A 25255-nucleotide genomic window follows, 5' to 3' on the forward strand; every position below is an offset into this window, starting at 1 on the left:
TAAATGTTCGGCAAGAATGCTGATTGGTGGCTACTATTGCCGTATTTAAGAGCGTCTGATTTAAAGGACGGAACGAGTGGCGACATTATTGAAAAGTGCGCAATGAAATTGTATAGCGCAATTTCTAAACCTCCCAAATTTTGATGGAGTGTTTCGCGTACTGTCAATTTAGAATTTAGTCCAAACAAAACACCAATTGAAGACAAAGTTGTCTTTCTTTTTTGGTGGGGGGGGGGGGGCGGGGGGGGACCTTGTTTGTTCTCATGAAAATGTTTGCAATAACGGCGCTTCGCCAACCGCATCGTTGCCGTTACCTTGTTCCGCATAGTTCCGTAAACCTCTTTGCGGCCTGTATTGTTGGGAGACGGCTTACAACGTCACCAAAGGGCATCCGTTTCTTCAATGGCCTGAAGAATGTCAGTATATAACCACTTATTTCCTGGTCTGCGTAGCTTTACAATTATTGTTTTTAGCGGCTGTTTTCAACCTCTTAAATACTACAACAACGTCATTGTAAACGTCAGTTCTCGTGACATCCGGAAGAAAACTGTCCCAGTCATATCTGGCCACAAGCCCATCTAATTTCCAACGTTGGTTTCTAACGTTGTTCGAATTTGCGATATTTCAAGCAACATTCAAAACGCTTCCTCACTATCTGGACCAGACGGTCGCCTAGAAGAAAAAAGTGGCGGCACGCTATAAAAATAGCAAGCGCCAAATAAAAGAACAACGACAAAAGGTAACAAAAACGGCTAGAGCTTATGAGTAGCGTTGCTGAGCAAGCAGCGCGATAAAAAGTTGGGAAAAGAAATTTTGAGATTTAATGGGCATAAGAGAGGGGCCATTAGCTCGGACAAAACTCTTTCCCTGCGTCGTTTCCACGCCTGCTTTTCCTGTATCGCATCGTTGATTTCTTTTTTTTTTTTTTCGACCTAGAAAGCTTAATGCTTGAGCATGTAATAAAGACACGCTATATAAACGCATTATAAAACCGGCCTATCCGAAACTGCGCCGAAAGGATGCCACAGCAAGAAATAGCAAAAGGTTCGAGCTACTCGCGCTTAGCTAAGTTGGCCGGCCGCCACTTCTGGACGCCGGCGTGCGGGCAAATTGTGGAGACCGTTCGCCTTCGGCGCTGCCTGACAACCACTGAACGTTCAGGATTGGTTGCGCTATAATCGGCTCATACTGACGACCAGCTCTCACCATTTTTCAATAATATCGAGATTGGAGAATTTGCTATGATTAGAGCAAACAATATAACTACGAGATATTGACACGTGTACTTATCTTTATCGGGTGACCACGTTTCGCCGCCTTACAAATGTTATCGCACAGCGCGGGACGCGCCTGCATCTATCCGAAGTTTCTGGAAAGTTATCGATGGTTCCATCCGCTGTCTCTTGTCCCCGAACCTTCTGTTACCTGATTTCATCACGTGATGCGAATGGTGTAGAACTATGTGGAGGGCGCGCGGATCCCGGCGATTAGTGTGGAACATTCGATGATTGATGTATAAAAGCCGACGCGCTTGACCCGTAGATCAGATTTTCGACCATCGCCGACCGTGTTCGCCGCTATCGTTGTGCTATAAGTGTAGCCTGTGTTGTGGGCACAGGTTCGCCCAATAAAAGTTAGTTTTGTCGTTCACAGTATTGCTACTGTGTTCTTCAACATCACCACCACGTGACATCTGGTGGAGGTGCTTTTCGTTCATGTACCGGACGCCCCCGACAAGCCGTGATTCAAGCCCGGACCGCAAAGAGAACACCAACGTAGTCCCGGACCATCGAGCAAGCCGCCTTCTTCAACAGCTGCCCCCGGAGCACGGACTTCTACCTGAGAAGACCAAGAAGATTGTGACCAAGGCAACCCCAATGGCAGCCCCAGCATCCCCCATCATGCTGCAGCAGCCCAGGGAGCCCCCCACGTTCCGCGGTTCAACAATCGAGGAGCCGGAAACTTGGCTTCAGACGTATGAGAGGGTCGCTGCATTTAACAGCTGAAACAGCGACGACAAACTGCGACATGTCTTCTTCGCGTTGCAAGACGCTGCCAGAACGTGGTTCGAGAACCGAGAAGCCGCCTTAACGACCCGGGACCTTTTCCGAAGCGGCTTCCTGCTGACATTCGCAAGCGTCGTACGCCGAGAACGAGTTCAAGCACTACTAGACACCCAAGTGCAGCTGCCTAATGAGACCACCGCGATTTTTACAACAGAAATGAACCGCCTATTCCGCCACGCCGACCCGGAAATGTCCGAGGAGCAGAAAGTCCGCCTACTGATACGTCGTGTAAAGGAGGAACTTTTCGCCGGAATGGTAAGAAGCCCACCAAAGACCGTCACCGAGTTTCTTCGTGAGGCGACGAGCATCGAGAAGACACTGGAATTGCGGAACCGGCAATTCGACCGACGCACCTAGCCAACGAGCTACGCCGGAGTTCAATCAATGGCCACCGACGACCTGCGCGAGACCATCTGGGCAGTCGTACGAGAGGAGCTTCAAAGAATCTTCCCTTCATCACAACCTCAAGTGGCCTCAATCACCGAAATTTACAAAGAAGTCCAGCGATCGCTCGGAGTTCCCGAGGTACAACCACAATCATCGCAGCCACAGCCAGAAGCGATGACCTACGCCGCCGTCGCCCGCCGTCAACGTCCCCCTCCACGACCGCGCCAGGGCACTGTAACGCCGCAATTCCATCGACCACCGCCGCCGCCACCAGCACGCCCACCCGTCGCCCAGCGCAGCTACCCGAGGAAGACAGACGTTTGGCGCGCTCCTGACCACCGCCCGCTCAGCTACCACTGCGGGGAAGCCGCCCATATGTACCGACGATGCCCATACCGCGACCTGAGATTGCGAGGGTTCGCCGTCAACGCACCGCGCCCTCGGGAACGTGAACGCCCTCGTGACATTGCCTACTACCTCGCCGTTACTCAGTGGAGCCCTCGACGGCCGTCCCGGTCGCCATCACCACGCTGCTACCTGTCGCCGCAGCGCCGTCCATACACTGGCACAGCACGGGGCCGCTCTGCGAGCCCATATCCGGAAAACTAAAAGCAGCAACCGATAGAGGTGCGGTTGCTGTTTGTCGAACTGACGAAGATCCTCCGCCGCCGACGAAGAGACCATCTGGACGACGTAATAACGACACACCGCCATCCCGACGAAGTCAGGAAGCCAAGACTACACCGACGAAAGACGACTTCACGACGCGACGTTCCAGGTTCAGTTCAACACGACGCAGCCGTGATCCGACGCCAAGACCCAACTGCAACGCCAGACAAAGAACCACCGACTTCGACGTGCTTCTCGGCGGCCATGCAATTACACAGGGGCCTATTACTCCGTAATGAGTGGACACATCGCCGCCCAGTTAAAGAAAGTTAAAACTGCATGGGAAGGCCCTCAAATTCGAACCGCTGGAGGAGACCTCATTACGCCGACTGGAATCTGCATGGCAAGTATTACCATTCATGACCGGACTTACCCGGCCGGATTCGTTATCTTCCAACAGTGTTCCCGAGACGTCATTCTCGGTATGGACTTCCTGAACCAACACGGCGCAATCATCGACCTGAAGTCAAAGTCAATAACGCTGTCGAAAGATGAAGCGATACCGCCGGAGAGCCCTCGTAATCACCACGCCTTGAGTGTGCTAGAAGATCAAGTGAGCATCCCGCCTCGCTCCAGCATTGTAATTTCGGTCGGCACCGAAACACCCGCTGACGTAGAAGGCGTCATCGAAGGCCACCAACGTCTCCTGCTCGACCGAGAAATTTGCGTCGCAACAGGGATCGCTCCACTGCACGGAGGAAACACGAAAGTGTTGCTGACAAACTACAGCCAGGAGTTCCAGCCCATCAACAAGGGCACAACGATCGCATACATCGAGGAAATTCTGGAAACTAGCAATGCGTTTGTCCTCTCGGTTTCGACCGCATTTACCCAGATGACCGTAGTTCGACCGTAATTAGGTTTTTATTGAGTTTTGAATAGGAGAGAGAGAGAGAGATAGCACTTTATTTACACCCGTCAGAGAGTATGGGTGATCGGGTGAGACGCAGCTCTCCCTATCACCGTCTACCTCCCCCCTAGACGTCGGCCGGAATCAGTTGGCTTCCGGCGGCGGCCTGGGCTTGACGGATGGCCTGTTTTTGGGCTTGCTCTTCCTGGCTATGGAACGAGGATTCCCATGACTCTCTGTTTCCATGTAGGCCGTTTAGTGCTGGGCAAGCCCAAAGCATGTGATTTAGCGTTGCTGTGCCTTCACAGTTTTTACATTTTGGAGAGTGCACCTCAGGATGCCATTTGTGCAGAATATACGGGTTTGGGAAGGTACCTGTCTGCTGTTTTCGCCATATTACCTCTTCCTGCTTTGTGAGAGATCTATGGGGGGGAGGCAGAGTTCTCCTCCCCATTCTGTAGTGTTCTAGAATTTCTCTGTATGTGGTTAACTCTCGCTTTTTGGACAGGAAGTAATCCGCCTGCGCTGGGGCCCGGTGTGTGAGTCCTCGGGCGACCTCATTGGCGATCTCGTTCCCTGTGAGTCCACTATGAGCGGGTGCCCATATTATCCTAATTAGGTCGTTAGGTACGTTCTCCTTGCCTGCTTGCAGGATTTTGCCGGCCTCTTTGGAAACCTTACCTTTGTCATAGGCTTTGATTGCAGTTTTAGAATCGGTGATGACTATTCTAGTTGATGGGTGTGTGATTGCCAGGGCAATCGCCGCCATCTCTGCCTCATCTGGTGAAGAGTGTCGTACGCTACAGCTAGAGACTAGCGCGCCTTTGTCGCTCACTACTACTGCAGCATAATGCCCCTCTGGGTATTCTGCCGCATCGGTGTACACTACCCCTTGTGTTTGGAGGAGGGAGCCTTGGAGTCTTTGGACCCTGCTTCTCCTGCGTTCCTTGTTGTGTATGGGGTGCATGTTTCTTGGGATAGGGGTTATTCTTAACTTGTTAGCAATTTCTTTGGGGATGACGGTTATCCTATCACGTGATTCTGGGTTTTGATAGCCCAGGTTTCTGAGGATGGATCAGCCCGTTTTGCTGCCAGTTAGTCTGATATATTGTGCCGTGAGTTTCGCCTCGCACATTTCCTCTAGGGTGTTCGACACTCCTAGGTTCAGAATCATCTCGGTTGATGTGCATGCTGGTAAACCTAGTGCTGTTTTGACACCTTTCCTGATGAGAATGTCTACCTTGTCTCTCTCTGCTTTAGTTGTTTTTAAGTACGGGATAGCGTAGGTGATTCTGCTAATGATGAAAGAATGAACGAGCCGAAGTAGGTTTGCCTCTTTCATCCCCGCGTTTTTGTTTGCTATCCTCCTGAGAAGCCTGCATGTTTGGTTGGTCGTGGCGGCTAGTCGGTTAATTGTTTCGGTGTTTTTCCCATTTTGTTGTATCCACATACCCAGTATCCTGATCTTGTCCACCCTTGGTACCGGGGTGTTGTTGACCAGGAGCTGGATATTGACCTGCTGCTTGCCCATGATGAGCATCTCCGATTTTTCCGGCGAGCATTTGAGCCCTATGGGTCTCAGATAGCATTCCGTTTCCCATATTGCCCTTTGTAGGGTGCCTTCTATTTGGCCATCGCTCCCCCCTCTGTCGACCCAAAGGGTGAGGTCGTCAGCATAGAGTGTGTGGCAGAGGCCTTCTATCTTTCTGAGTCGTGCTGGCAGCCCGATCATTGCAATATTGAACAAGGTAGGGGAGAGCACTGATCCCTGCGGTGTTCCCTTGTTGCCTAGCTTAATGTTTTTTCTTATTGTGCCCCCGATTTCTATGTTCACCGTTCGGTCCGTGAGGAAGCTTTTGATATAGTTGTATAGCTTGCTTCCAACATTTAGGTGACTGAGGTGTGACAGGATCGCTCTGTGTTTGACGTTGTCAAATGCTTTGCTGACGTCCAGTCCGACTATGACTCTCGAGTCGCTAGTCTTCCGTTCCAATACTTGTTCTTTGAGTTGTAGCATGACGTCAGTTGTGGACAGTTGTTGTCTGAAACCAATCATGCTGTCTGGGTAGAGTTCCTTACTTTCCAAGTAATCGTTGAGCCTAGTCTGTATGACGTGTTCCATGAGCTTGGCTACACAGGAGGTTAACGAGATTGGCCTAAGGTTCTCAAGTTTGAGTTCCTTTCCTGATTTGGGGATGAGGACTAGATTTGCTGTCTTCCACTCCCCGGGTATCTCCCCCCGTTCCCAACACTTTTGAAAGAATGCTGTCAGTTGCTGGAGGGAGTGGTCATCGAGGTTTCGAAGCATCTTATTGGTGACCCCATCTGGGCCAGCCGCGGTTTTTCCGCTGAGCCTGTTTAAGGCAGCTTGGACCTCTCTTAAGGTGATTGGTTGGTCCAGCTCTTCGTTGTTTTCGCCACTGTAGTCGGGCAATGTTTCGGTGTTTGTTTCTCCTATGTACCTGTCTTTGATCTGGTTTATCATATCCTCCTCCGACCCCTGGAAATTGTGGGTTAGTCGTTGCATTTGTCTCCTGGTCTCAGCTTTGGTGTTGTCTGGGTCTAAGAGGTGTCTCAATAGTTTCCAGGTGGTGACGGAGCTTAATTGACCGTCTAGTCTATCGCAGATGTCGTTCCAGTGTTGTCTATTTAGGGTTTGGGCATGGCTCTCAATTTCCTTGTTGAGAGCTGCTATTCTTCTTCTCAGGTTACGGTTGCCCCTTTTTTGGGCTAGCTCGGTTTCTGCTTCGTTTTTTTTCCGCCACAGCTGTCTCATGTGGCTATCAACCCAGTTTTGTTCCTCATCTAATTCTACTTCCTCCTCAGCCTCTTTGCACGCCCGCTTAATGCCATTGGTCCATTCAACTATGTCGGTGATCGCCCCACAATCCGCTCCATTGGTTCGGAAGGACTGCCAGTTGATAGATTTTAGGATTTTTCTCTCCCGTTTGATGTTTACTCCGTTTTGGACAACGATCTCTATGATTCTGTGGTCACTGCCCAGGTTCTCTCTCGTGTTGTGCCAAGTAGCCTCAACGTCCGCTCCGACCATGGCCAGGTCGGGGGAGGTGTCGAATGACACGCTGTTCCCCTGCCTTGTCGGTGCGAGTGGATCGTTGAGGAGTGTTAAATTGCATTTCATCATAGCGTCCCATAATTCCCTTCCCTTTATCTGGGAGTAGTGGTAGCCCCATGCTTGGTGGGGAGCATTAAAATCCCCTACGATTACGAGACGCTGCTTACCCCGTGCTAATGCTTGCGCTTTGGCAAAGAGCTCCCTGAAGCCACAGCCTTTCCTTAGCTTAGGAGAGCTGTAGACGTTTATGACTAGCAGGCTGCGTTCTTTCCGCCTCTGCGGTAGAATCTCCGTTAACACATAGTCAATCTGCGTGCATCCTACCTCATGCTGTATGACGGTGATATTTCTCTTCACCAGGGTAGCAGTCTGAGTGTTTGGCGACTGGCCTGGGTATGTTTTGTATCCGCTGAGTTTAGCGTTTTTCCCACACTCTTGCAGCGCGATGATGTCGGGACCATCGCATCCCGCAAGGTAGGCTTGGAGAACGTTTCTTTTTTTTATAAAGCCCCTACAGTTCCATTGCCATATTGTGTTTGCCCTAGTGTTGAGTCTGGCCATGGTTCAACCGCAGAAAGAGTTGGTTTTGCTGTTCTGCCAGTTGATCAAGGCGAGTTCCCATTGGGATGACTAGTTGGCTGAGCTGGGCTGAGAGTTGGTCTATCCTCTCCGCGTTACGCTGGGTAGCTATGGCCGCCTGCTGTACTACCTCTTTGAGTTGCTGCATGTCTACCTCAAGTTTTTCTGCCCTGCCCTCTGCGATTTCAAGGCCCGAAGCGGTATTTTTAACTCGCTTTTTCTTTGGTGGTGCAGATACCTCTTGCTCTGATTCGGACGACGTATCGGCCATGGCATCCTGACGCGCTGCCGGTTGTCTAATGAGTTGAGCCTTGAGCTCAGTGTTCTCCCTTTGCAACTCGATAACGTGATTACGGAGCTCCTGCATCTGAGCCACTGTTTGCTCCTGGTAAAGTTTCCATTGTTCCTGTTGCTGTTTCATCATTTCGTGTTGTTGTTGCATTTGCTCTTTGAGCTCCCTCACTATGTCAGAGTCATGGGAATTCCCCGCTTCCCAGCCTACCTTTTTGATGGTTGTTGTCCCTTGCTTCTTTGGCGGGGTGGGGGTGGCCTGCTGTGGTAGCCTCGGAAAGGATGCTGACCGGCGGCGCTCCTTGCTCGTGGCCCGCGTCTTGCTAGCGTCCCGCCGGCTGCGATGCTCTGGTAGTTTCTTCTCCGCCTCCTCCTGTTGCTGCAGCTTCTCCCATTGTCGTTTCTTAACGATGTATGGCGTTCTGAAGATCCCCTTGCAGATTCTGGCGCCAGTGGGGTGCGGTTGGCCGCACAGCTTGCAGGTGGGGTTGCAGTCGTGTCCCTCGCTTGGGTTGGGGATGCCGCAGCCTCTGCATTTCTCTTCCTTGCTCTCGCAAACGTCGGAACGATGTCCCAGGGCTCCGCACTTATAGCATACGTCGTACTTTTTTTTGTACAAATAACAGTTCAGGATGGCACCTAGACATTTGATTTTCCTCGGTACCTCCTTGGTGGCGAATGTGAGCATGATGGTCTTGCTCTGTCCTAGTCGCCTGATCGCCAGCACCTTGGGGTTCTCCTCATGTTCTGCTATCCCCTGCGTGATCTTTTGCAGTGAGGTCTGTAGTCCTATGCCGTGGATGACGCCTCTCGAGAAGTCGTCGGGTACTGCCAGGTGAACGGTGACTTCGTGCACTTTTCCTTCAATCTCCAGGTTTGTGAGGCGTAGGAGCTTGTCTCTTGCCTCCGTGCTGGGGGTGAAGAAGACCAAAATTCCTTGCTTCTCGTTCTTTACAAGCTGGCACGCCTTGTTCCATTCAATCTTCGCAGCTACATGTATGGCTTCGGTCAGGGTTGGTCCATCGTACTGTTTGACTACCATGCCTCCCTTGGGGCGGAAAATGATTCTCCATCCATTTTCGGGAAGCTTGACTTGGTTCGAGGCGATCGATTTCTCCGCGTGCTGTTTGCCGTCGCGCTTCGCTGATGGTGGTGGGGTGTCTTCTGAGACGCGCTTGGCGTTCCGTGCCCATTTCTCCTCGAGGTTGCATTTGTTGAGTACTGTGATCCAATCCGGGGCGTCGAGCTCGCCCTGTTCGGCGCTGCGACCTTCCACGGTGATATTCATTCCTTCTGTTGGCTGCCGCACAGCTGACGCGGCGGCACCGGGGGCTTCGGTAAGCCTTAGCCCACGTTAGGCCCAGTGGCCGGCGTTCGTGTTAGCGCGTCGGCACCACGGCTGGCAGACGTGTGGCTCTAAGGTGGCGAAAAATCCACTTACGGACCAAACGCTGGTGTCCGCAGAGTCCTCGCAGCTTCCGATTGATGATTATAACCAGCTCTGGTCGATCCGTCAACATTTGCCGCTAGAAATCACTGCAGGAAGACAGAGCCGACGTGATACACGTCCGCTCGTCACGGCCCCCTAGCGGCCTTTCCCTTTGAATAGGAGCAATTTTGAACAATCAAGCGCTCCTTGTAACATGTGGTTAGACCAGGTTGATATTTCTGGATATTGTGACGGTTATGTAGCGGTAAGTATCTGTAGATGAGACAACCGATTAATCGAGGTAATACGTGTAAATGCCGCTGTTTCGCTGCCGAGAGATATACATTATATTGCATATTTAAGTATTAAGTACCATACGCAAACGTGAACGCCGGTTTTTGATTTTGCTGATGTGCTTTTGCAGCGATGAGTGATCAGTTTCCGATGTTATGCAGCGGTATAGGAACGAGTCATCTGCAAATAAACGAATTTAGGATAATATATCGTTAGGAAGGTCGTTACTAAAGATTAACAACAAAAGGGGACCAAGGACCGAATCTTGAGGAACGCCGGACTTCACTGTCTTGCTAGCCGAGCTGCGATTGTCAATGACTGCGTAGTGGTAACAATTAGAAAAAAAAGACAATGGTTTATGATTATATTACAGGGTTAAGACTGTGGCAAGAAATCTTGGTCAATAGTCGACGATGGATGCACGATCAAATGCTTTGGCGAAATCGAGATACCTAACGTCTGTTTTGAAGTCGGTATCAAGATTTGAGTGAATGTGTGTGGTGGACGCGAAAAGCCGTTTTTTACATGACACATCTCACCAGAAACCATGCTGGTTAGAAAAAGAACGAGTGGTTATCTAGATGGAAAGATGGATAGCCAAAATGCGGAATTTGGCCAAAAGTGACACCAATTAAGTACCGAGCAGTTGTGCGAAGCATTGCCGCCAGGGCTCCAGAGCAAGAAAAGCTTGCTTGTGTTAACGAAGCGGTGAAAGCGGATGAAAAAGACTTTCTTCACCACAGAAGGATGGGCGCACGAAAACACGATTGGTATGTTTCTGAAAAACAGAAATGTCAAGCTGAAGGACGAAACCAGCGCTTCCGTAATAATTAACGCCGAAAATTACAACACCTTCAGAAAGCAAGCTATTTTGAACAATTTCGAGAAGACCAATGCAGAACGAAGGAAAATAGGGCAGCTGAAGAAATAGACGCAGAAAGAAAAGAACTCCCAAAAATAGAAATGGACCTGAAAGAATGCACGACATTGACTCTTCGGCCATTATTTACGGCCATTACCCCGCGGTAGCATGGTGCGGAACGACAGTAGCGAGCAAACACCAAGTAGACGCCGAGCAGACGCTGTGGCATAGGTGAACATTTGTAAGGACATTCACCCGTGCTACTTACTAAGGGGGCTCCAAGGTAACTGCAGGGAAAGTGCACAAGAGAAACACTGCTGTCTTATGCATGTAAACACAGCTTATGGTTACGACGTGAAAACATTTTTTGCGTCAAACCACCAACCATGGAGCATGTGACAGGATGGCAAGCAGACGCTGAGGAGATGACGAGGCGCGGATGAGCACATCTCGACGGGCCTGCCTATTGGCTAAGAATTAGTGTAGCTTCCACAGTGCAGCAGCCGGCCTGTGAGACTGAGTATAGCGCTTGCGGGAGCTGCGATGGGGGCGGTTCAGCCACTATGGGATTTATGGGCAACAAGACTTGTTGGGCGAGTTGGTTCCATAGTGCGAGGAAATAAATGTACTGCGCGAAATTCAACACAAAGACATAGTAAGGGACACGGAAAAGCGCTAACCTTCAAGTGAATTTCAACTCCCCGAATTATGGGAAATACATGCATTTGCCTGAACTTCGTCCTTCTGGCTTGAAACGGCTTCGTAACTTTCTAGCGTTATATTCAACAAAGTATTGCGCAATAAATAAGTGAATAAACATTACTAAAATTGTCTGAAGGCAGGATTCGAGCACAGGACGTTTAGCACAAAGGCCCGATATTCAAAACATTACGCCACGGTCGCATGCATCGACAAGCGACATAATATGCCATTATGAAATTATCGCGGGCAACCCGGTGCCTTGAGACGCTTGGCGCATTTCCATTTGGCCACCTCGACAAGCTTAACGCTTGCAATTAGTAGCGTTTTTGCGTGTTCGCAGCGTCTTCGCCACTTGGGAAAAGCATAGATGGTTCTGAAATTTGCGAAATTGAAGGCATATAAGCACAACAAGCCACAAGAACTTTTGAATCCACAAGCACGTAGGTGAGACAAATTCATGCACGTTCATTCCCTTGGTGGCTGAATGATTGCAGCGCCACAGCTCCCTCTAGTAGTAATTGTAGAAAACTTATGCTAAATAATTCCATCCTTGTCGCCAGATGATATGACTTACGCCTTACCTGGGCTACAAACAAATTCCTGTTAAGTCCGAACTCTTTATCTACAAACCGACAAGGAGAGGTCGTAAAACGCTGCGCGACGAGGAACGGGAATACTCCAAAATACGCATTATACAGTGAACTCTCACTTGAGTCAACTTCAAGGGACCGAAGGAAATAGTTCACTTAACTGAAAGTTCACTAAACTGAATATTCACTAGACCAACATAAGACATGGCATACATAGTCAAAAGTTTGAAGTGCAATTCTTGGAGCAAAAGACATGGCATCCATAGTGTTAGAAATGTGTGAAATGGAGTTTGTACATATTAACAAGTACAAGGTTCATAACAGTTATAATGCTGCCTTTCTCACTTAGAAAAAAAATCTGTTATCTTCTTCTGCACTTGTACTTTTAAAGCACAGGAAGTAACAAAACTGTCCAAAGAGTCAATGTTTTTGTACACTTCTTCTGGCACAGCTTGCTGTTGACACAAAGTCTCTCAACTTTCCGATGTACCCTACAACCTCAGCTAGAGGGCTTGAAACTGGCTCGGCAGTTGCCTCTTCTTCGTCTCTCCATCGTCTCTTTTTCGAAAGAAAGAGGCGACGACCATGCCATGACTAGCCGGTCGGAAAAAAACACACACCACGTGGTTTGTGGTGTGACAGATCGCCGCTTTGCTCTGGCGGCGTTGTAAGCGCCAGCGATGTTACTTTGTTCATGGCCTTCGAGATTACATGCTTGCTCGTTTTGTGCGGGCGATCTCGGAGGCCATGTCTCGTTGCCGTTCGTTCTCCGCGCCGCCGCTTTGCCCCAGGGCGCTGCAGCGCCCGCGACCTTACATTGCCGCTGGATCGGCGGTTTGATGAGGGCGGGCATCGGTTCTGATCGTAAAAATAAGCCTTCGTCTTCTGAGCGAGTTCGTTAAACTGAAATATTGACTGTTCCGAAATTCGTTTAAGTGAAACACTTTTGCATAGAATCTATAAGAAAACTGCCGGGGATTTTTAGAAAGTTCGTTATTCTGAAATATTCGATAAACCGACGTTCCTACAACTGAGAGTTTACTGTATTGGCAGATGGTACTCCCGTACCGCACGTAGACAAAATTAGAATCCTGAGGTTACACCTGCAGGCAAATGGCCATGACGGAGAGACGCTGCGAATACTCGCGTCGTTCAGTAGATGAAAAGGGGGGGACACGATCGGACTCGCGTCGCATCACGAATAGACGCAATGGTATGAGTGAAGACTGCGCAATCCGTCTCGTGCACGCGTACGCGATAAACCGCATAACGTATGTTGCCCCCTACCTTAAGTGGATAGGGTGTGAAAAAAAAAAACAAGGTCGAATGCATGATACGAAAGGCTTTCAAGAGGGCGGTCTGCGTTCCACTCAACGCGAGCACCGACAGGTTTCTAGAGCTCGGACTTCACAACTCACTTGACGAGTTAATCGAGGCGCACGACGTTGCGCAAAACGAACGATTATCGAAGTCAAAGACAGGTCGATGCATCCTCGAGTCACTCGGCATCACGTACCACACTCATCGCGGATAAAAGACGGCGGTTACGGCCTCGGTCCGCGACCGCCTTATCATCCCGCCGCTTCCCAAGAACATGCACCCGACACACTACGCCGGGAGACGCAAGAAACGAGCAAGCGACCTTCAGAAGTTTGGCAACAGCAACGAGGCGGTGCACGTAGACGCTGCGCGTTATGGAGGAGCGAGAAGCGCACACGCGATCGCGGTTGTAGACCGCACGGGTAAGTGCCTCGCGAGCGCCACGGTGACCACGGGACACACGGAGGCGGCCGCAGAAGCCGCGACAGCCCTAGCACTGGCCGCGCTGCCGAGCGCTGCGATCGTGATCAGCGACTCGCAGGCAGCAATCCGCGGCATCGCGCGCGGTCGCGTCTCGCGGGAAGCGGCCCGCATGCTTCAAATTTGTGACGACGGAAACTCGTCATCGCCGTCGCAACTCCAAAATTCTACGGTCTTCCTCCTCTGGACCCCGTCTCACCCGCCGAGATGCCGCAGATTATGTGGCCGCCACCACCGCCCACGAGAGCGGGGCATCGGATCTGCCGGATCGGGACGCTACGACACAAACGCAGCAACAAGACTCACAGTGGGCGTGGGGCGATCACCTAACCACGTTCAGGGACCTCACCCAACACTACAAACTCGAAAGACGCACATTCCCGCCACCGCACGATAAATTAAACAGGAACGAGGCCGTAATTTTACGCTTGCTCCCCACACACACACACACCTACCCTAGCCCCGCCGTCTTACATCACTGCTACCCGGGTTTATATCCAACAGATGTGCGTAAAGCTTGCGGAGAGAGAGCAACGCTGCGACACATGCTCTGGGAATGTGCCGGCAACAACGGTAATGAAACCACCTCCGTTCGCGACGCGTCCGTAATCGCGGCCGGGGCCAGAGTACAAGAAGCCTCGAACTCGCTTCTTCCCGATGCCGCAATACGTTTACTCTCTCGCCGGGAATATTCTAAGTCGGCGTCGCCGCCGCAGGGTGGCGGCTCTGGGCCGTCCGGCAAGCCGAATATATGCCGCCCTAGTCCAAGGACTTCAAACCGCCACCTGAGGCCACCACAACAAAAACTGCCAGACCATTGTTTATTAAAGTTTCTTCTTGTTCTATTCAGCGCAGCCGTAAAGATACACATAGGCCGAGGAGTGACGTCATATCACAGCACGCGATCATGATTCTTTGCCGACAGCGGTCACGTCACAGAACTGCGTCGCGCTATCGCAACAGCAGAATTTATTTATTTTTATCGTTAGAACACTTACTTTAAATTTTCTAGCGATTCCGCTCACAGTAGCTGTTCTGCTATAGAAAAATCAACATTGCTAAAAAAATCAATATTAGTGCGACAGCACGTAAGAAAGACGACGGCGATGAGCACTCACTAGCAACAGTTATTCTTGAGCGATATCTTACATTATCGCAAGCATACTAAAGCACCGCTGCTACGAGCATTTTCATTTTCCTTTTGGGAAGCATTTCTCGTTTTCAAGAAAAATGGTAAATAATTATGAAAAAATTGTAAGGCCCCATAAGTAAGGCTTTACTATGCTTACACTCAGGTGAACTATTGCTATTCAATAAAAGGCCGTGGCGTACATGTAGGCATTGGTTGTTTGATATTATAGATGTCATCTATGCCCACGCTTCGAACGCTCTTCTCGCAAGAAGCAGGTGCTGTAGCACTTACCGTCGTGCTTCTCGTGCATGAATGTAAATTTTCGTCACTTAGATCTATTTCATAACAATGTTTAATCAACCCACGCAATAACAATTAAAATAGGGGGAAACTAAGAAAGCCAGGAGAAGTAATTAAGCACAGAAGGGCACGCCAGCACATCAGCGGGCCGCGGAACATGCATCCAGAAGCATGAAAAACGCATTGTCGATTGTATCGATTGATTTTGACGACTGTGCACATATATTCGTTGATCCAACAGATCGACGTGTTAAGACACGCGTCAGAAAACATCAAATTTCATTAAATAACGCGTCGTTCTCTCAGCTTGCAACGAATTACTAAGGGTGCCGTGCACCCTGGTTTCAAAACAGTAATTTTGTCGGGCACCCTGGTCAGACCACGACAAAACTCTCGGAGGCGCATCATATGCGTCAGTCAGCTAGCTACCCTTGCTAATACATGACAGTGATAAATGCTAGACAAATGCCTTTGATGTTTCGATTGTTTGTTTTTAGCTCTCTTTGACATGCGCGATGTATCTGTGTATATACAAGCTGTGATCGATACGATGAATGATTGCTTTCGTAATTTATTTGGAGGAAAGATGATACCTGTGTGCGAGAATACAGTTTATTTTCCTTCAGAATAATTGCTCCCGTGGTTAAGAGCTTTTGAGAATGCGTTTGGGTGAAAACAGCACCCGTGGGGCAGATCAGCATTTGACTAAATTATGATAGGGAGAGTTGCGCGTAAAAAAGGACAAACACAGGAAAAAACGAAGTCGGCGGAAAGAGCGCTAAATTCATTTTCTTCTTGTGTTCGCGCCACTCTTCCTAACACAGCTATGCACCAACTATGCACCAAAGACAAGCGAGGACGCCCTTAGTGAAGAACACAACAGTGACGTCCTTGTGTGCCTTCCTTAGTCTTTTGCGTTTTCAGTTCGGCTGTTCAAAGCTCATTTTAACCGGTGCAATTCAGTTCACTTCCGCGTTCACGTTGCGCTGGATGTCGGCCATGGTCGCAAAGCTCAGTGTAAATAATTTTCAATAAACCACTGTTTCCATATACTTGACGCAGCACGTCATGATAGGTGATATTCACTGCGCGTTCTCCTAAGTGTGAAGCAGAATTTCACGTTCGTACATTGTTTCATTTCATCCATACACCGTCGCTGCACTACACCTTACTGAAGCGTAATGCTGCAATAATGCAACCCAGAGTAATGTGGGGTCACAATAAGTGCGAGGGGGTGCGTGGAATCTGGAAAGGAGTGATGGTGACAATGCTAACGTTCGCAAATGCCATTCAGTGTTTAAGAACGAATATCTTGTCTGGGTTGGAAGTTAAACAAAGATCGGCAGGCCGGTTGGCTTCGGGAGCCCACGGCGCATGAGGCAGTGCAGGCGGACACGGGTTGGGCCTCTTTTGAAGTCGGAGAAGCACAGAGCAAAATTAGTTTTAAAGAAATACGCGGGAGCATGGATGAAAATAAATGGGCAGCTAAAGTGCACAAGTACCCGTACTTGAAAAGCGTGGACGCAGAATGGAGGCAGCGCTCAAGGAAGTTGGCCACCAAGTACGAGATAATTGAAACTGTAAATGTACAACCAGGAGTCATCAGAAAGAAAGTGAGAGAAACAGAGACAGTAAAGTGGATGCAAAGAGTGGAAACAAGAAGGACCAAAAGAATGACAAGAAAGAAATTAGAAGGGAAAATCTGTACGATAACACATAGGGCCGTGCCTTGCCATTTGGGGCTCGAGCCGGTTGCCTAAGGACAAAAACATACCGGAGCAAATATTCGAAAATAGATAATAGACCACTCAGCACATCCTAATAGAATGCGAAGAGTTTCACCCAGAGAGAACCGTACGTAACGTACGTCTTCTAGAAGCGCTTGGGTTTAAAGTGGACGGAAGCATCAAATGGTCAGCTGTCGAGATAAGAAGGAAGGAAGGAAGGAAGGAAAAAGTGGAGAAGGAAAGGTAGGGAGGTTAACCAGTTTAGCTTAACCGGTTTGCTACCCTACACACGGGAGAGGGATGGGGGAGATTAAAGATGGGGAAGGGGGAGAGGGAGAGAGAGCACATAGCACAGCACACACACATCGTCCGTTGGAGTCCATCAATCTGGCATGGTACGTGACATCACTCTCACAGCCGCTTGTCCAATCCAGTCTCTCAAAAACCGAAGTAGTCCCTTTGTCGCCTTCACCTGTGATGTCTTCTGTCGGCGGCATGTGAAAATCGTGTCGAGGGACAATGGTATGCTGTCAAGGTGCGCTAGAACAGATGCCAGGGACTGTCGCTGAACATTATATTCAGGACAGTCGCACAGAATATGTTCCAGCGTCTCCTCGCAAACACAGGCATTACAGAGAGCGTTGTCGGCCATTCCAATGCGGAAGGAGTAAGATTTCGTGAAAGCCACCCCTAGCCATAAGCGATAAAGCAGAGTCGCCTCTCTTCGGCGGAGTCCAGTTGGCATATAGAGATGCATCAACGAGGGCAGATGGTATTGACGGTTGCTCTGGTTGGTCTGGCTGTTTGGTGTGCACCATAGAGATAGCGTGATCTCCTGTGCAAGAACTCGAAGTCTGCTAACTGCGTCGGATCGTGAAAGCGGTATGGCCTCTTCTTGTGCGTTTTGAAGAGCTGCCCGAGCGGCATTATCGGCACCTTCGTTTCCAGTGACGCCGCAGTGACTTGGCAGCCACTGAAACGTCACGTGGTGTCCTTTCTCCTGTGATGTATGGAGTAGGCATCTAATGTCGAATACGAGCTGTTCGAATGGCCCGCGACGCAGAGCTGATAGTACAGATTGTAGGGCTGCCCTTGAGTCGCTGAAGATTGACCATTGTCGAGGTGGCTCCCGATTGACGAAACGAAGTGCAGCGCGAAGAGCAGCTAGTTCAGCAGATGTCGATGATGTTGGGTGGTCAGTCCTAAAGCTGATGGTAATAGCTTTTGCTGGGACAACCACAGCACCGGACGAACACTGCATGTTTGTGGAACCATCAGTATAAATGTGTTCACTGTCCGCGTACCTCTCGTGCAGAAGAAGCAGAGACAGTTGTTTCAGCACAGGCGACGACAGTTCAGGCTTTTTCCCGATTCCTGGTACACTGAGATGGACTGTGGGGCTGATAAGACACCAAGGGGGTATTGATGGTTTAGATGCAGCGGTGAAGCCCGATGGAAGTTTGTCGTTGTATTTGATGATAGTTTTAGAGAATGATGACTTGTGCCTGTCTGAAGGTAGTGCTGCAAGGTGGTGATAGGTGGCATGTGCAAAATGTCTGATGTGCGTTCTCAGGGCTTCCACCGTAATGTGAGTTCGCATTGGGTGGTCCCGAGCAATCGCAAGAGTTGCCTCTGTCGACGTGCATCTGGGCAAACCAAGGCAGACTCTGAGTGCTTGAGCTTGTGTTGCCTGCAGAACACGAATATTTGTCTTGCAGGTGTTGGTCAGTACAGGTAGACTATATCTTAGAAAACAGAGAAAGAGAGCTCTGTATAGTTTAAGCATTGCGTCTACTGACATCCCCCACGTCTTTCCTGTCAAGTATTTAAACACCTGGGAAGTCGTTGTCAGGCGCCGTTTCATGTAGGCCACGTGCGGGCTCCAACAGAGGTCTCGGTCAATAATTACGTCAAGGAATCTGTGGGTTCGGACATAGGAAATGGTCCGCCCATTGATTGAGATGATATAAGGCGTCATCGGTTTGCGAGTAAATGCTACTAGTGCGCATTTTTCTGGTGATATGCTGAGACGCTGTTTACACAAGTAGTTCGCTGTCAAAGTGGCCGCTGTCAAAGTGGTCGAGATAAGAAAGAGACTGTTAGAGTACTGGTGGAAAAAAAGCAGTGAACGACGGGATCTCTTACAGTAATGGCTAGCGGTACAAGGTACATTTTGCAGAAGAAAAGATTAAGGAAATGTACACAACAATGCTAGATAAAAGAACATGTATAGGAGACCTGATTAAATCAAGCAGGCTAGGTGACTATTTTTCAGCGCGCCGTTTCAAAGGGGATGCCAATAAAATATCATCATCGTCATCACCTGAACGTCAGGAAAGCCAGACGGCTTGGCGAATTGTGACTGACATACCTCTGGCTTCACTGACCTGACCTTCGACCGGTAGTACACCACACGCCATCAATTCATCCTCTGATGACAGGTTCCATATTGACACGTGTACTTAGCTTTATCGGGCGACCACGTTTCGCCGCCTAACAAATGTTATCCCACAGCGCGGGACGCGCCTGCATGTATCCGAAGTTTCTGGAAAGTTATCGATGCTTCTATCCGCTGTCTGTTGTCGCCGAACCTTGTGTCATCTGATTTCATCGCCTGACGCGAATGGTGTAGAACTTTGTGGAAGGCACGCGGGTCCCAACGAGTGGTCTGGAACATTCGACGACTGCTGTATAAAAGCCGACACGCTTTACCCGCTGATCAGAATTTCGACAATCACCGACCGTGTTCGCCGCTACCGTTGTGCTATAAGTGTAGCCTGTCCTTGTGGGCGCAGGTTCGCCCAATAAAAGTTCGTTTTGTCTTTCACAGTATTGCTACTGTGTTCTTCAACGTCACCACCACGTGACAATATCTTTTCGGTACAAGCATTAAAAAGCAGTTGTGAGTTGAACGCTCGTATTGTGCGTCACCGTCTTCGTCTGTCGTCTTTCCTGCACTCTTTTTTAGAAGTAATGGAGGTGAAAGCGAGTCAAGAACAGCCGGTGCCGACAACTCTATAGGAGGAGGAGGAGCTCTTCGGAGAGTGTCAACCTCACTAGTGTCTCCAATCTGTCACAGTGCTGTTCTTGAGGAACGAGAGGATAACGAAAGAATCTTAAGTGTACGAGAATGTCCGCGGAAGCAATTTATGCGGTTGTGGACGGCGCTCAGAAAAACAATGAAAGAATAAATTTCCGCGGGAGAATAAAGGAGTTCCGGGCGACACATGAAAAAAAAAGAAGCTTTGACAGGACATCGTTTCGTTCGATGATAACATCAGAATGTGACCCGATAAGGTCTATTGAAGCCGAACCCTCGAGTGCGATCGCTAGTTACTGCGGCTAGTGTCGCGAAGCTTCGGACAAAAAGCGGCGGTCCACAGTCAGTCACCAGTCACAGGAGAGGTTTTGCTATTGAACCTCGACTACGCCTGGGAGGCGATGAAAGAAAACTGGGATATGCGACACCATACTACATTGTGGCGTCTCGGGCGCGTCAGTGGCGACCTTACGCCCTCGCAGTTATCAAAGTGACGTTTCTATACGGCATATTTCTTACAAACTTGTCATTTCAAGCACACTGTTACGTACTCGCCGTACGCTACACGTTGCTCAAGTTCTCTGTTGTAGATACACCCAGAGTGGGCCAAACCCGCCTCTCTCCTCCCGGGCCGCAGCCTATGGCTCTACTAGGGCAAGCGATCGCTTTTCTTTCTTGATTTCATGCTTGCTTGTATCGTGCCAAAGTCGCTCTCTTAAACGTCTGGAGAGTGTGTCGCGTGCCAGACTCTCGCATTCTTCCCTTGTGACAGCTAGCGCTTTAGGGTCACCGTGTGCCCTGCCTCTGGGATCGGCGCATACATATTGCAGTGCCTTGCTCTTATTTTCGGTTAGTCACCTAGGTCAAGCTCGCCACAATTGGGCAGTTTCATCCGAAGGGCGAGGCACTGCAAGCGATAGCGAGGATACATCGCGCTGACGTTTCTCAGACAGTGCTCGAAGAATACGCGACATGCTAGCGGCAACACCGTACGCCGAGCGCAGCAGAAAGAACGCTCTCTCACGCAACGGTGGCGCAGCGAGGACAGGCGTCGCACTTCAATTGCGCACGCGATGCGAGAAAGTGCCCGCGTTTCTCGTGCGCTGTCCGCTCTGCAGCAATGGTCACTCACCTAACGGAATGCACTTGCAACATATTTCTGGCTCGTGGCTTAGTTCTTCAGGTGGATTCATTTTTCGTCGACGTTTCCCAAGATATCGACGGTACCAAGCCGTCCAAACGTTTTCTTATGAGCTCTACCTTATAATACGTGAACTTTAGCTTGTTGACTGGATCAGTAGTTTCATTTCCCGTCGCCGCCAACATGTCTCTTTTAAGCACTTTTAGTGCGCTTCAAGGCACAGCTTCTGCAGAGATTCGTCTTTACGCCGATGACAGGGTTCTCTACAGCCTATGCAAGTCGTGTGATGATAATCATAGTCCTCACAATTTCGTGTAGGTTCTGTCAAAACTGGCAAATGAAAATAACATTTCAGAGGACACATGCTATCTGTTTTAAGAGACGACCGTCTCCTTAATTACTAAAATACTCACTTGTTGAATACGATTAGCAAAACGAGAACAAGGTAAAAGCGGGAGCCAGCGTTTCCACAAGTGGACTTGTCTTTTTCAAGCTGCCTTGAAAAAGACAAGTCTACTTGTCGAAACGTTGGCTCTTGCTTCACCTTCTTCTCGTTTTGCTAATCGTCTTGAATTTCTATCTCCAGCATACCCTCTTGCTTCCACTCATTTATTGAATATACCTTTTCTTAATTTATTGCTTCTTCAGTGCTCCGATTATCACTATACACGCATCTCAGTCTCCTTTCTTATCGCTAACTTGCTGAGAGCACACGAGCTCAGGCCGACCTTATAGTCTTTCCTCTAATAAATTATCTGTCCCGGCCTTGGTCTAGTCACATTAACCTTACTTGTCACACAGCCCTGGAAGAGCTCGAATATATAAGTAGTTCATTAGGAGTAGCTTCAAAGAAACAAAATTACTAACATACAAATCCTTCATAAGACCACTCCTCGAGTATGTTGCCCATCTCTGGAATCCGTACAAAATTGGCTACCTAACGAGAATTATATACGATTCAGAAAAAAGGTCGTGAACTTCATCTAGCATCGCTGCGATAGAAACCTTTGAGTGTTCTCATCTGATTATGTGAAATGGATGCAGTACCTAGGTTATGTTTACTTATCTAGACACCAAATTACCATCCACCAGAAATAGGCACGAACTAAACACGTCTGTCTCTCATCTGTTTTGCTATTTGTTATCCTCGTTTGTTATGCCATGTTAGAGAAATATTAGAGTACACAAATCTTCGTATTCATTGCTTAAAGCTGCGCGTTAGCAAAACCGGGTGCTCTGATCTTAACATTTCATATTGATTCTGACCGTGTTATTTTTTGTGAGGCGTTGTCTGTTTCGAACCATAAGGTAAAACCTGTATTACTTGCTCAAAATTTTAGATCACTCGAATCGTAGCATTAAAGATAGTCTGTGAGCAACCTAGCCGTTGATGCAGTTTCTTGCGGTTGTACTAATACTTAGGCGGCACAAAGACCAAAGAACGCACGAAATCGTTGAAGCGTATGCAACTCATAGGAGGGGCCCCTCTTTCACGAGCGTGCCATCGCTCACTGAAGTGAATTTTAACTGTTTGCGCACCTTCATTCAGTCTGTAGTTTCTTTCAAATAAAACTTGTTAGCCTATGACTATGGGTCGTCTTTCTAGTGCCGTCGTTTAGTAGTTTAGCGCGGTTGCTGTGTGTCCAATATAACTGTCGTTGCTGTACATCTCGTTGCTGGATTACGCAAGAGCTAACCTGCATTTCGCACGCATGGAAGTTTAGACGGGGTAAAAGCAAAAATCACAAGCAAAGCACGGACAAGGACTAGACGTTTAAGAATGGATACAAAAGTCTGCCTTTAGGCGGATTTTGATATTCGTCTAATCTGGCGAATAATATATTTACATTCGGCAAAATACTTTCGTAGTCTTTCGCAATTCCCTTTCTAGACATAATTTCTTCGACGCACTTTAAGCACGATTCCATAACCTCGTGAAACAGCATTGCGCGCCGGATGATAGCAGGGATACACGACCAATTTCTTATGCGTATGTGAAAGCTTTGCTTTCTTTTTTTGTATAACAGGCTATTTTTCAGCTCTAGTCAGTACTTATGAAATAGTTTGGGCAGCGTAATATGACTCCAGGATAACCAAAAAGAAAGAAGAACACCAGTGACTGACTGCTATATAATATTGTAGGGATGCAGAAGCTTATGTGGCGATGTAAATGTGGATAACATATGTTGTTGTTTATCGCGCCCCGCCTCTGCATCTGCTTCTCTCCAGTAGGGTTGCCAGTCAACCGTGCCCTTGTTTCACTTGTACCGCCCCTGTGCTGGCCGTACCGGTTAGCTTTCGTCGTCGCGGAAAGTAGTAGTTGTGTATGCCTGTTGTTCTGACTGGGTGCGTATTCCCAAAGTAGATTGTCGGAGTATGGTGCGAATGCTAAGAATGAGGGTTTACCTCGCTGTCCGAATAATGCTTGTATAGTTTCCTGCGAGGCGTGTATCGAAGAAACGTGTCTATCTAGACAAAAACTCGTATTCTGTCTGCTCCGCTGATTCCTTTCAGCTCACTTCACGACGCAGCCAGCCGGAAAGTATTCTGCGATGCCTCCTTGATTTTGACTATAAAGTGGCAGTTCAAGAACAACAAGCATTGAATTCGGGCACATAACTCTTAACATTTCAGGCAGAAAGCTGGTCTAGCTTGAATAAATATACACGTTCCACTATGTAAGGGGAAAAACGGAAAAGAGAACAGAGAAAAGGAATGATGATTAGACAGGCAGGACGCAAGACTTTAACTGTATTAACCTTTTGAAAACAATGACAGCAAGTCAAGTGATGACAGAGAAGGACAAATCTTGGCACATGCCTACATAAGAGGGCCAAATTCTTACCGTTTTATTGTCCAGATATGTCTTTTCTCTACGCTTTTTGCGTGGATAAGACGCATAAGTAACATGTTACCTAAACAAATGCAGATGTAACTTTTCAAAAGAAAAGTTATTTGTTGTTGTAAATTCCTTTGGAAATGAAAAAGTGCGCATGACCTTTTGAGATGCGCCAGGAAGCAGAGAACTGGTACGTATTTTGTCGATCTCTCCAATAAGACTGGAAGGCGGGCTAGTTGGTTTGACTTCATTATGGAAAGTTTTGCGCACACCGAAAGAACACTACAAATAAAGGACACATAGACCATGAACATGAACTGAGGCATGAGCAGAGATTTCGATGTGTTTTCGTCACGTGTGTTGGACGCGTTCAGGATAAGAGGCAAAGGGCTAGTTTTCACGTATGAAGTGCCAGCAGCTCTTTACAGTTCCTGGATGTGATGCTCAGTTTTGAAGATGAGCATTTGTGCTGGAAATATTCCACGAGAACTGAGAAACCTCTTCTTCAAAAGAATTCAGTCCATTCAAGGATAGTGCGAAACGGAATCGCTATGGGCTGTTTTCAATCGGTTTTGACAAAAGCTTGCAAGCACAAGTTGAGTAAAGCGTTCCTTGAGCAGGTGCTTCGTTTCGGAAACGATGGATACCCTACTTCAACGCTGCTAACTGCAAGCGAAAGGCAAGTGAAGAAAATAAAATCGGAGGGCAAGGGTATGGAAAAAACCCGAGATAAGAGAAACATTTCAGTAATCCCGTATGTACATGGCTTATCGCATAAACTCCAGAAGATCGCTGCCAAATAGGACGTGAATGTAGCTTTTTCGGCAAGAGACAAAGTGTGTGTGTGTGGGGGGGGGGGGGGGGGTTTGCCCTGCGACAAATAGTATGTATGATAACAAGGTTAACAGTCTTACTAATAAGTGCCAGGTGCGTCATGTGCACCAGTTTTTAGAATGTAAAAGAAATGTGGTATATAAAATTCTTTCAAGTGTATGCAGCGCTATGTCGGCCAGATTGGCCGATGCACAAATGCAAGATTAAGAGAGCACTTGGCGAGCTTGAAGGGAAGGCCCTATACGCATTTGGCAATGCAGTGTGCGCCATTTTCATTGATCATGTGTAAACCACTGTTTGACCAAACCACTATTTTGTATATTTATCCTAATCAGAGAGCAAGAGAAATTGTAGAAGCTTGGCACATATCTAGACTACAGGGAGCATGTGTTAGCCATCCGTCTGTCGCTTGGTATGATAGCGAAATTAACGTGCTCAATATTAGGCGACAGTGTGTCGATTATAATGCATTTTATGAGCGTGGTTATCATGTGGAAAGGATGCGCTGTTGCCCATGGGTGGTGATCGTGTGGTGGGTCTCGAGGGTATATATGTGCAGTCTTTAGGAATAAAAATTCAGTTGTCAATATGCGCTGCTCTACGTGTCATTTTCTTGTTGTCTTCGTTCAGTGTGCGGAAAACTTTCC

General features: G+C 48.5%; 1 protein-coding gene across 3 annotated transcripts in view; it reads right to left on the reverse strand.

The window, feature by feature from the left end:
- Positions 1–25255, reverse strand: part of LOC126517914 (arrestin domain-containing protein 3-like) — a 276278-nt gene that overhangs the window by 250477 nt on the left and 546 nt on the right. The window lies entirely within an intron of this gene.

This window comes from Dermacentor andersoni, chromosome 11, assembly GCF_023375885.2.
Source record: "Dermacentor andersoni chromosome 11, qqDerAnde1_hic_scaffold, whole genome shotgun sequence".
In the NCBI taxonomy this organism is placed as follows: domain Eukaryota; kingdom Metazoa; phylum Arthropoda; class Arachnida; order Ixodida; family Ixodidae; genus Dermacentor; species Dermacentor andersoni.